Source organism: Ammospiza nelsoni, chromosome 12, assembly GCF_027579445.1.
Source record: "Ammospiza nelsoni isolate bAmmNel1 chromosome 12, bAmmNel1.pri, whole genome shotgun sequence".
Classification (NCBI taxonomy): domain Eukaryota; kingdom Metazoa; phylum Chordata; class Aves; order Passeriformes; family Passerellidae; genus Ammospiza; species Ammospiza nelsoni.
The window spans coordinates 11,527,442-11,539,822 of NC_080644.1; the positions used below are offsets into that span (position 1 = coordinate 11,527,442).

At 42.9% G+C, this 12,381-nt stretch overlaps 1 protein-coding gene across 4 annotated transcripts in view; it reads right to left on the reverse strand.

Moving 5' to 3' along the window:
• PTPRT (protein tyrosine phosphatase receptor type T) overlaps positions 1-12,381 on the reverse strand; it is a 489,384-nt gene that overhangs the window by 157,567 nt on the left and 319,436 nt on the right. The gene's annotated exons all lie outside the window — the stretch shown is intronic.

A 12,381-nucleotide genomic window follows, 5' to 3' on the forward strand; every position in this document is an offset into this window, starting at 1 on the left:
TAGAAAAAAAACTTATCAAGCACTAAAAGGAAAAATATTCTAGACAGTAACATGCAAGAGTCCTGTATGCATGACTTGTGTTTGGATTTCTCATCTCCAGCAGACAAACTAATAATGATTGGGCAGCCACAAGGCCCTTGTGCTCTGTGTAAAAGAAAATAAACAAATAAATCCCATCACTTCCCATTGCTCTGCTGCCATGGGAAGAGCTGGACCATCACCCTCACTTGGGACCTGCTCTGGGCAGGGGCTCATGGAGCAGGAAAACCTTGAGCTTGCCCTGCACTTTGGGGAACAACATTCCTGACCCTTGAAAGCACCAAGGTGTGAGCCTTAGGGAAAATCACTCATTCTGAAAGACAACTCTGGATAGAAGCATGTTTTGCTATTTCAGCAGGGGGAATTTGTTTTGTTATATTAGATTAATAGATATTTTTAGCTTGTGTCCTCTCTCCCAGATATGGGCCTTATGGAAACATTTTAAGGATGACAGCAATAGCCTTGTTTTCTTGATTCCTTCCTGTGAACTGTAGAGTTGGCCTATGAAAGCTCAGGGCTTAATGAATCATTTCCATCAGCAGAAGGGTTTGAGAGCTGAAATTCAGAGTGATCCCAAATTGGGAACATTTCAACACAAAGTATAAAACTGCCAGATATGTTAAATCTTACAGGGACAAGACGGAAGTGTAAGAGAGGGTTCCTGGAATTTTCACTGGTGAGCTGATTTTGCATTTGTTTTGAAGGAAGTTTCACTAATGTTGAAAGGTGAAAATATTCCTGAAATTCCTGAAATGTGGGAGTTTGAAATGGGAATTAAATTCTGTCAAGACATGATCAGACCTTCTTGCAAGGATCTGAAAAAGAACATCCTTCACTGCCTCAGGACTGTGTCCTCACCGCATCATCTTTTTTCCAGCTCCAGGAGAGAGGGGAGAGGATCTCCATCCAAGAGGATACCACAATTACAAGACACTGGCTGGGTTCTCTGTCCTGTCAGCCTGCAGCTCCTGCAGCTCTTTGATCACCATGGGGTCGTCACCACTGCTGGCTCTGTCATTCATCCAAGCCCCCTGCACACAGCCTGGGCACCTTCCTCCCAAAGCACCACTCACTGGATGGCTGGGAAAACAAAACAGGGTTGGCTGATGCTGCTATGCTCTCAAATTCTCATTTCAAGGTGATTTGTGCTCCTCTCCTCCTTGGTTAGCAGGGTTGGGAGGAGAAGCCAGAAGCTCTTTTTGTGCTTGGAGCCAAACAAGGAATTGAGTGGCCCAGCAGAGTGTGGGCTCTGGAGTGCAGGAACGTCAGGGGGACAATCCATTTCATGGTTCCATGGAGCTGATTGAAACATGATTACAGCAAGCCAGGGGCTCTTCTCCTCTGAGATTCCCCAGTGCCTGGGCTTCCCAGGAACAATTATTACTGCAGGTGACTTCAGATTGCAGCTGGGATGGACTTAGGTTCAATCTTATCAGGGAGTTTCAGACATTTTGGGCTGGGGGACTAAAGTTAATTGCACCAAGTATGGCACAAAGGGAGTAATTTGAAGGAAGTTATCTTCCAATGACAGGGAAGAGCTGGTGAACAGGTTAGTGAACAATCCTCATCCTTCTTCAGTGCTGGAAAAGCAAAGAGCTGAAGAATGTATTTCATGACCAGATGAATGGGGACGTTTTCCACCTTAAAACTCACTTTAAGCCAGGCAATTATTGCACTTACATCCTTCCCCAGCCCACTGATTTTTCACCCAGGAAATGGGAAGAACCAAAGGCCTTTCTTTTTCCATTCTTGCGCTACTTCTTTTGGGATAAGGTTAAGGCAGAGTTAATCAGCATTTGCAAGTAATATTTAAGGCTGGCAACACGTGAAAGACTAAAAGCCCTGCAGAATAAAATCTTTTAATTGAGTCACAGCACAGGCACAGCATGGCTGGTAGGAGTATAAAAAGCCAGAGCACAGCTATTCATTAGGAATGAATATGGAAGTTAACCCAGGGAGACCCTGGGAATAAAAGAGGCCCATTGGCTCCCTGGCCTATTTACTGAGAGCCACGTAAACAGGGGGCAATTAAACCTGAATACAAACACAGGCAGCTCAGCCAAGGCAGGACAGAACATGGTCCTGCAACACAACCAGGGACAGGGACAGCAGGGCTGAGAATTATTCTCTACTCTCCTTTTGCACAGACTCTTTCTTACTCTTCATATTTCCTTGGGAAATATTTCCTTATGGCATTTTTTTTTAATAAACAAAGCCAAGTTTAATGTCTGTGAGAAAAGGAGGAAGAATGGACTAGGTAGCAAAGCAATTGGGAGTGCCTCAGTAATGTATTCAGGCCATTAAGGATTTCATTAGGTTTACTAAAAGGTCATTAACGATAAAATATCTTCTTTTATTTTACCTACTTTCTAAACATTATAGTCTATTCTGCCATTCAAGCTTGCACCCCACTGACATTAATTAGCATGCTATATATTAAGGAGAGCTTTTAATGAGCTGTTATTTCATATGATTTTATTGGAGAGCCTCATTGTTCAGCTTAATAGCAGAAAATGACAACTATAGAAATTGCTTTGATAGGACTGCAGCATTGAGGCAGTTATTCAATCTCCATGCTTGTTCCTCAGTTATTCCTTGATGCTGAAAGCTCTGCCTAAAACCCCTCATTGTGGTTGGCCATGATGCACTGAGTGTAGGGAAAGCTGTGGCAAAGGAACAGCCCCCAAAATGCAGAGTGGGGTGTGAGCAGCATCACACACAGCTGCTGGCTCTGCTGCACTGCAGAAAGCAGCAGCAGCAAGGCCCAGGTGTGTACAGAATGGTTTGGCCACATTTATAGGTCAAATATCACTCTTAGCTCTTATTGTAACTGACAGTTGTGAGTTGGTGTTGTTTCAGTCACTTGACTCTTAAAATATGTATTTGTATTATTCTCCAAGTCAAGCATCTCATGAATGGTTTGGGTTGGAAGGGACCTTAAAGATCATCCCAGTTCAACCCCCTGCCACCTTCCACTAGACCAGCCTGCTCCAAGACCCATCCAAGCTCACCCTAAGTCACTTTTTCCAAATTCAGAGCAAAGCAGGTGCATTGAGAACAAAAGGAAAAGCCCTCCCTGTGCTAAAGCCTTCATTCTTCTGAAAGCCACCTCAGCCTCACTGCCAGCAACACCACCAGGACAGCAGGGAGAGCAGGATCAGGGAAAAGTGGAACCAACAGGGAAGGGAAAAAGGGGAAGGAGAAAGGAGGCAGGGGACTCCAAGAGACAGAAATTGGCAAATGAGCAAGGCACAGAAAGCTAAACCCAAACCCAGCCTGTCCCCTGGATGGCAGATCATTAAGACTGGCTCCAAGACACAAACACAAAGGACAGCAACAAGGTGAATTTCCCAACAGGAGCCATGCATCCACACATCCATACTGCTGAAGGTGATGCAAAGATCACCTTGGCTGGCTTCTCCCCCTTCACAAAGTTCCTCAGTGGCATCCATTAACAGGATGAAACCACCACCACACCTGAATTATCCACCCGTATGTACTTTCTAAATTAAACACTAAAGATGAAACAGAGGGGGAAAAAGCAATCTAGGAAGGAAGTGCAAACATGCATATGCAGTTTGCTTTCAACTTAGCTAACTGCTACATTTTGGTAAACAAAATACTGCAAGATGTGAAAATGGAGTTGTTAAAGAGCTTTGGAGTACCCTAACTGCACAGGTACACTGCCACCTGAAAAGATGAAATGGAGGAAATGGGATTAAGGACCAGCTGTTCTCCTGAATGAGCAATATAGAGAAGAAAAAATAATAGACTGAATTTTTTTTTTTTCTGGGGAAAAAAAAAGGCATTGGAAGGCAGAAAGACAAGATGCTGATGTATCTACAAAAGGACGTTTTAAAATTGAACTTCATTACAAGAAAGAATAAGTTGGAGTTTTTTTCAGTTCTTATCATTTAGTTTGGCTTAGAAAAAGCACAATGTGCACGCTAAAATAATTCAGCTCCTAAAAAAAAAAGTATTGTAACCAAATATCTTCTCATTTGCATGGGATTTATATCACTGCATGTCTATTGGCTTCAAAAGAACAATAAAAAGGTAATCAAAGAAATTGTTGTGCTCAAGGGACCACATTATGCTTTTATTTCTGAAAAGCTTGATCAAGCAATTTTTTTTAAACAGTTGATTCATTCTATTTATAACACAAGTATGCTACTTACCTGGAGGTTGTCATACATTTGAAAAACCCTGACATCTGAGTTTCTCAGAAAAACCCTCTCATTTTCTTCCTAAGATGTTACTGGAAACCAGAGGATTTTAAAAAGCATCATTAACAAATGCTCCCAAGTTAAGCACATCTTGCAAGTAACAGCAAATGAGTAACACACAATTAAGAATCCTATATAATTTGAAGAAGTTTGTTCAAAAGCTCTTTGAGGTGCTTATTCAGAAAAGCATCCCTAATTAGGGAAACATTTAAACATTCCCAAAGTCTAAGGCTGTGCTAAAGTAACTGGGACAGGGTGGAGAGGAATAGGAGAAATAAAAAACTGGGGTTTTGTTGGGACTACCTAAAATCAGAGGCCAGACAAAATTAGGGAATAAAAAGCAGTTACATTTATTGAAGGGCCTTCAGGCACATTTTGGGCAGATGAAGCTCACCCAGGGGCTACACCCAAAAAATGGACTACAGGGTTTTCACACTTTTATAAGTTTGGTCCATGTGCATATTGGGGGTTAATCTTCCAATTTCAGCTCCAGATAATGAAGTCATTGACCCCCAGTTTGCTCCCCCAGCTCACTTTTGTTTCCCTCTCTGGGCCCTGAGGCAGTGAGGTGTCCTTGATTGCCAGGCCTGGAGAGGAATTGTTGTGTCTGCCCAAGCTGGGAAAGCAGCAGCTCACACTGAGTGTGGGGTTTGGAGTTCTACACTAAAGAACTGCAGGGTTACAAATATATGGAAAATATACAAGCTAAAGTCCTAAAGCATCAATACAGCAAGCTCTTTCCAACAAGGAGTAATCCCTGAGTAACCGCAGCCTGCACCTGGATCATCATCCCTGCTGCTGTCCTTAGCTGGAGAGGCAGGAGCAGCCAAGCAGAGCCAGCACCCCAGGCTGTGCCAGGCAGACAGAGCCCAGCCTAACTCCTGATAGCTCCCCACAGCACCTTAAATCAACACAGCTCAGACTAACCCCAGTCCTGCCACCATATCTGATGTTTCCAAATGTGATGGAGAAGGAAAACCACCATGTTCCACCAGAACAACAGCTGCATTTTATACTCTCTGTATTATTGCACACAGGCAAATTGTGCTTTCCTTGCAGGGTCAGAGAAGCCACCTTGACTGAACACCCTGGGTGTGGCAGGAGGGTCACCCAAGCACATACTCATATTCTACACTGACAGGAGAGCTTATAATTTACCCTCTTTACCTTAAATTAATCCTATTAATTTATTAAAATAGAATAAACAGCATGGGAGGGGGAGAGGAGGAGCTCTCTGTGGGGTACCACTGGTTGTGGGGTGGGGGGAAAGATATTTCCTGTGACTTTGTGATGCTCAAGTTTCACTGGAATGCTGTCTGACTGAGCTCTGCCTGGTTCTAGGAACAGAGCCACAGGATCTGTGACTAACACAGCATCCCAAGCTCCTGAGAGAGCAAGCAGCGCTCAGATTTATCACCCTTCTCAGTTGCCAAGAAATGATAATAAATCAGTGCAATCAGCACCGTTCATTTCCCATATTCTGGCCTGAATCTTTATTAAGTGGAGCCCAGAACACTGTCAGCATTTAACCAACCTGCTCACCAAGTGCTCAGTAAATACTACAGTCAGCAGGCATAAAAGAAACAATTTCTCTTCAGCCAGCCCAGCCCTGTTGCAGGGCCCTTCTGTGCTCAGAGCCATAAACTCCAGACCTAATTGAGCTGGGTAGATGTGAACAGCTTTCCTTACATGTCACTGAGAAGGTGACACAGCCTCTGTAGGGCTGACAGAGCTTCAAACTTGAACAGATGACACATGGCCACACACTTCCATCGTTAGCTTATATTATTAAAGAAGTCTAATTCAATATGGCACAGATGCAGCAAACCCCTTATTCTTGATGTAATCAACTTTCATGGACCCTGGACAAACAAGAGACTACATCTTATAAATGCAGTGTCAGAGGCAAACAGCATTAGTGCTGCAGATGAACAGGGAATAATTCACAACAATGTCCCTGCAGGTGAGTGATAAAGCCAGGAACCAATACCCCATCTTTAATTGCTCACTGCCTGTGTTTTGAACCCTTGACAGGGTCTTGTCCCATGTTACAGTATAAAATGTATTCTATTCCCATCCTCAAGAGCTGCTGAAACCAGGAGGGGCATTGTTTTATTCCTTATCTCCTGCTAACGGGCCCAGCAAGCCCTTGCCAATGACTCAGAGATAACAATGATTCAGAGATAACTCCCTCTGGGAGCCATTTCTGTTTAATGGACCAACTGCATGGCTCACAGAATGATATCAGCCCACTGTGAGATGCTTCACTCAGCGGGGAGGAGGGAAGCATCCCCACCTGGATATAATCTGGGGTTTGGGACAGAGCAGACAGTCATTCCACTGGATTCCCAGCTGTCTTTTCCACTGGATTTTCAGAGGAAGACACCTTTTTCTATAGGATTACTGCTCCAACAGAACCACATCTGCCACTCGAGGAGGACTGCAGCCACCAATCCAACTGGACTGCTACCAACACCCAGACCAACAGGGTGGCAGGCTCTATTCTGACTCTGTCAGTGCTTTTTATTTTGTGTTATTACATGTATTTTGGTTTTCTTTTCCCTTTTCCTTATAAATTGTACTTCTGACTTGGAGTCTCTCACTGGTTTTGCTTTCAAACCAGAACAGGTCTCTAGGATGTTCTGCTGGTGCTCAGCTAAATGCAGCCCCACTGAGTTCAAGTGAGAAAGCTCCATCCCAGGAGTTCTGCCTCCATGGAATGCAATTGAGAGGCTGTAACATGATTGATTTTCATGGGAACATTCAAAGCCACTTCTCACTGAAGGCAATTTCCCACAATTGTCATCTTTCCACTATTTCAACGGTAGAGCGTTATATAAATCGGTTGCAAGATTTTGTGGTTGTTGCTTTCCTTCTTGTGGGAGCCATTTTCCACCCTTCACAACCAAAAAAAAAAAAAAGCCCCCAAACCCTTTAAATAAACAAACAAATGACTAAGCCAAGCTGAGTTTTCAACCCTTGCAGCTTTTTCTGGGGAAACCTTTTTTCTTGCAACATCTTTTAGCAGGAAAGAATTTATCTAAAAAAAAATCAGGTTTCCTGAACAGCTTAGAGAAGGGCTATGAATAGAAATGGATGCATATCCCTTCATAGCTATCACACCAGATAATCCTGCTTTTTGGTATAATAAGCATGCACTTTCAGGGGTCAAGGGTGGAAGAAATTTGTTTCCACCCTTTTATAAATACAGGCAATGCATCCCACAAATATTGACCTCATGCAAGACTCTCTAAAGAGGCAGTTTGCATGTAACAACCTCTCCTGCACTGCAAAAGAGAGTGAGGTGATGGAGAAGAAATGGCATATTGGCAACTGGAGAGATGAAGAAGGGCAGACTGCAATTTTACATGGTAACTAAGAGGATCTGTAGCCTCTGAAGTGCAATTTAAACTCAAATCCACTGGGATTAGATGTACTAGGCTCCAAGCATCCCATTAAAGAGCTGAAATTGTGTATGAAAGTCCCTTGTATTATTATTCCTGGCATCAAAATAGAGATTTACAGCGTTTCAGAAACAGTGACTGACAAAACTAGCTAGTTAGAAGCTGCAAATACATCCTTATTTTTCCCCAAAACCACCAGGGATTTAACAATCCTAAAGATGAGGACATAAGTGATTACAGGACTGCATCTTACAATGTTTAAAAAGACAATTTGCTGTTTCAACACTGCCCTTAGGCATGGCTCACTGAAAGGACTTCAGCAGTCTGGGAGCCATTTTTCCAGCCAAGAAGGTGAATATTTGGGATCCACCCTTTAAATGCTGTTAGGATTGCAATATCCCTAAAATTGCCTTCCCCCAAGCAAGGGGACAAGTATTTCAGTCAGCAATGATAGGTGGGTTTCCCATTTTTTCTTCCTGATTAAGGGTGAAATATTCTAAAAACTGACAATTCTGAGCAATAGAATACATACAAAAAATGTATTTACAAAGGCAAAAGCCAGCATCACTCACAGAGTGTACCTGAAAGCTCTCAGCTGCCCAAACAGCAAAATGAAGAGATAAATAAGTTTTGTTTACTAAAATTTTCTAGATGCAAGTTTGCACTAAACATACATGTTAGACAACCTCATTTCATCTAAAAGCAGAAGAATTTTAGTGCCAAAGCTGGTTCATGACCTTAAATTAGATTGCTTGCCCTTGCAGCCCAATGACAGTGTCTGTTTGATGGTAGTTTGACTTTACACACACTTAGGAAAAAATAAATTAAAAGGAATAAATCTTTGTTGCATGCCTTTGTACACAAAGGCTTTGAAGCTTAACTCCCACATGGTGTGAGGACAATGTGCAGAATTTGATTATTAGGGATTTAAAGCAGATCAGCTTTTCAGGACTGGTTAAAAAAATGTAAAATAGAAATTTCAACAAGTCGTGGTGCTTTCAGTGTGCCAGGAGACTGATGGTGGGGCAGGATTACTGAGATGTTACTGAATTGTGCCACTCCCAGGCTGCTCCCAGGGATAATAAGGACAATATCAGTGGAAGAGTGCCTCTTCCATGAGTGTCACATGCAGAACCATCTGCATGGAGCCTTTTACCCAAACCAAGGAATTAGCAAAGCCCAGCTCTGCTCTCAGCTGGGTTTCTGAGCACAGATAGGTCTGCCTGCTTCCTGTAGGTACCTACACACCTTGAGGCCACCTGGGGACCTGTTAGAGGCTTTAAGCTTTCCCTCTGTTGCTTCCAATAGCAGCTGTGCATCTCCCTAGCTTCCCTGATGGACAGACAGACTGACACCTCCTGTCTCACCACACACCTGTGAGCTTTGCTGGGCTCCCCTGGTGCCTCAGGTTTTAGCTTTTATATTTTTCAGATTCTGTGCTGCCTTAGTGTACAATTTTGAGCTTCATATGAGGGGATGGTGAGCTCTGTGCACAGAGCAGGGAGACAAAACAATTCCTGCTTCAGCTGGGCACCAAGGACAAATGATCCAAATCTCAGCCCAAGAGCACAAACACCGTGGGCTGGAGAGAGAAAAACAAGCAGGGTGGGACTGCCTGGGCTAAAGCTGGAATGGGACAATGAATTGCAAGGTGCAAATGGAGCAGAACTGATCACAGTGACAGACCCCGTGACTGGTCGTGCATTTTGGGACCATTTTGGTTCATCTTGGGTGCAGCCCTGGCTGGGCTCTTGTGCTGCCCAAGGTGGATCCATTGAGGCCTTTTAATAAATCTCTGCTTTATTCTTTAGCTCTGTCCAGTCTCTGTTCTAGGTCAGCCTTCACAAGGCATCACCCCAGCACCCAGAATGATCCCAGCTCATATCCTCATCTTCCCAGCACACTGATTAACTGGTTTGTAATTCCCAGAGCTTTCCAAGTTGTCTTGAACAAGAGGTTTCTGCTCCCCAGAAAGAGACTGCAATTAGAGAAGGATCTAGAACTGCAATTACAAGGGATCTGAAAGGTCCTTCTTTTTAAAAATCCAGCTGTTTCTGTACCCAGTGAAACAATTAATTCTGCAACTGAACACAGAGGGGGTTAAACCACTTTTAAATGCAACACTCTTACTTTGTTAAAAGGCAGCAATAGCATTTGGAAGGAAAATACCCATCAGAAGAGACTTGTAGAAGTCAAAAAGCTTCATTAAGGTCCTTCCATTCTGTTTAGGCTCTTTAGAAGCATGCAGTCATTATGAAATTAGTGCTTCTGGCTGGCAAAAGACTTGCTGAAGGTTGTGCTGCTGAATCCCAGCCCAGTTGGCACCCAAGCAGTGGATATGAAAAGTGCAACAGCAATTTGGGTTATGGGGACATCTGGCAGGGAGCTGCAGGAATGATTAGGGACCTGAGAAGAAAATCAGTCCCAAAGGGAAACAAGTGGGATGTAAGTAGAATAGACAGCATGATTATTTTGAAGCATTTTAGAAGCTGATAACATTTTTTTAAAGAGAATTAGAGGGAAAATACAATATCCAGATACAATGAATCAGATTGTGATGGTGATGGTGAGGAGGGAACTATTACTTAGGAGGAGAAGGTGAGGTTTTATTTGTTTTTATTAGGAGGGTTTGTACCCAGTGGGGTATGAGAGACTCTCAGTGGCACAATTCTAATGTGTGAATTTAGCCATCTACCTCCAGGTGTAATGCAGGACCTGACACCACTAACTCAAGTTCATAAAGTGATAATACTTAATAAATACTTTGCAGTTTTTTTTTTTTTCTTTAATAAATGCTCACAGACCTTTGTGGCTTTTTCCCTTAATAACAGCAAAACAACTGCAGAGCTTCCAGAGAGCTTCAAATTCACTGGAAGATCATTGAATCTACCAGGATGGAGCAGAATTCCCAGTGACACCAGTGTACAGAAATTGTGTGGGTTCCATCTGCATGGATCCCCATGTTCCAAACAGAGCAAACCATCCTGAGAGTGCCCTGGCTTGTGCAACTGCTCCCCTGTATTTTTACCTCCAGCTGATGTGTCACAGACATCTTTTATGAAAAATCCTTTCCTTAGGACTTTTCCTCCTGAGAAGCCTCAGGAACAAAATGTAAACAATGATTATCTGCTGCTGTGGAATCTGTGATTGGTCTCATGTGGTTGTTTGTAATTAATGGCCAATCACAGTCAGCTGGCTCGGACTCTCTGTCCGTGACACAAGCTTTTGTTATCATTCTTTGCTATTCTATTCTTAGCTAGCCTTCTGATGAAATCCTTTCTTCTATTCTTTTACTATAGTTTTAATATAATATATATAATAAAGTAATAAATCAAGCCTTCTGAAACATGGAGTCAGATCCTCATCTCTTCCCTCAACCTGAGACCCCTGTGAACACGGTCACACTGATGGACTTCTCTCAGGCTTCCATGGACAGTGGAAAGCTTCTGTAGGAGTTTTCGTATGGAAGAAGGGACAGGAATGGACAACATTTTCATTGTGACAGCCTCCAGGCACTCTGGTTCTCATGGTGTTTCTTGCAGTCAGATGTTCATCATTTTGGAGGTGAGGGGGAGTAGGGAAAGGAGGAAGAGGGAAGAGTTTGAATTCACCTTGACTTCTCTTTGTCTCCAGCTGCCAAATATGCAGAGAGTCATTATCAGAAAAAAGAAATTTGTTTGTGCCTCCGCTGAGACTGGAGCAATGCTGTGACTTCAGGGGCAAAGGCACTGTCATGATGCATCACAACCCTGCAGGCATTAAAGTGTCTCAGGCAGCTGCTCTGCCAGAAAAGCTACTCAGATTGCTGAAGTCCTTTCAACAAGCTGAGCCCAAGGCAATATTTTAGTAAGAAACTGCTTCTTTAAAAATTAAAAGGAGTTATTTTTGCATCATTTGCATCATTTGACTTGGGTCATTTAAAATGTGTTCTGTTATAGGTCACCTGTGTTGCCAGAAAAAAATGAGCTTATAACATTCTACTCAGATTAATTCCTTTAAAATATAGGTTTACTGCCTAATTCTTTACACAGAAACCCTCAAAGACCATGAAATGATGAGGGCCTGTTCTATTTCAGCATTGACAGATGATTTGCACCCCACAGACATTTCCACAAGTGTTTCAACAGTGATCAACAATGACTCCAGACTTAGTCAAGGATTTCAGCCTGGCTGAAATGACACTACATTAGCAAGAAGAAATTCTGTTCATCTGTTTAGTGTTGCTGTGTCAAACTGGCTGGCCTTTGTGAGCCAAATGATGACCTAAAAGTGAAGTTACCGAGAAAGTTTCATCCTTTGCTCATGATGGAGTGTAAGATCTCAGTGATGTTAAACCTGCTTCTTTTTCCCCATGTGACTGTGACAGAGAGCCAGTGCTAGTAAGGACATCTGGGAGTGACATATCACAGGACACCCTGTCCCAAATGAGAGGCTGGATGGGAAGAGGAAAGAGGCAGTGTCAGAGCTGCTTCTTGCACCTGTGGCTTTTCTAAAGTGAGTTTGTACAAAAAGCACAAAAGAGAGAGTAAAATATTGGTTCTTGGCCCTCTGTGTCAGAAAATGCTGCACAAGCTACAGTGAGGGGTTTTATGTCACCATAAAAACAAAATTATTTTTACTTTCTCTAATCTTACAGAGGTAAATACTGAACCCATAAACTGGGCTCAGCCAGTACTGGTGTACCACTTTCTGCTATTTAATCCAAGTGCCTT